The following is an 800-nucleotide window of genomic DNA, read 5'->3' as shown; positions in this document are numbered from 1 at the left end:
TTTGTGTTTTTAAATTCTGTCCTGTGTAGGTAGGATTGTGAATATGTCAAATTCTTCGATGTGTAGCCACCTTGTTGCTTCAAACCAACCAGTATGCGCAGATGAAATAGTTATACAAAGGTTTGAGGCATGTGTGCTGTAAATAATGCATGCTTTGCATATTCCTGACATCTAGTGTTTGGTCCTGATGTTTCCAAGTTGTTTTTCTTCGAGAGTCTTTCCCAGTCACAAGGTAAGGCGACTCCTTTCGATAATAATTTGTATGGGCATCAACACCCTTATTTGTTTTCATTCTGACATCTGGTTCGGATGTGGTTCGTGGCGCTGCGGTTCGAGACAGTTTTTTTGTGATTCCCCCTCAGTGCACAGCCCACTCTACCCTCACTGTTTCGTATGCGTTCCTTTATGTCCACATGAAAAAAGGTCAAAACTTCCTCTTCGATCCAAACGTCTTTGTGGGCGGCCTTCAGGCCTAGCGGTTTCTTTTGACGTCCACTCCTTCGTAGTCTTTTGGTGATGGTACAGACTCAGTTTCAATTCTGTCCCCGGTGCTGCGCCAAGTATCTGCGCACCGACCTGCAGGAAGTCTGCAACTTGTGGCTTTCACCAGAGCACAAGAAAGAAGATTGTGACGCTTGTCGATCATTTCATTCGAAAAAGACTTAGCGGTATTGTTGGGCTCATAAAAGGGACAATCAGACAAAACATCGAGTACACCCCGGATATCTTCGGAGAAGGTACTGAACAAGAGGAGATGGATGCAGCGGAAGAGGAAGAAGCCCTCTCCATTCATGAATCTA

Source organism: Lissotriton vulgaris, chromosome 5 (genome assembly GCF_964263255.1).
Source record: "Lissotriton vulgaris chromosome 5, aLisVul1.2, whole genome shotgun sequence".
NCBI classification, from domain to species: Eukaryota; Metazoa; Chordata; class Amphibia; order Caudata; family Salamandridae; genus Lissotriton; species Lissotriton vulgaris.
This window is presented reverse-complemented; position numbering follows the sequence as displayed.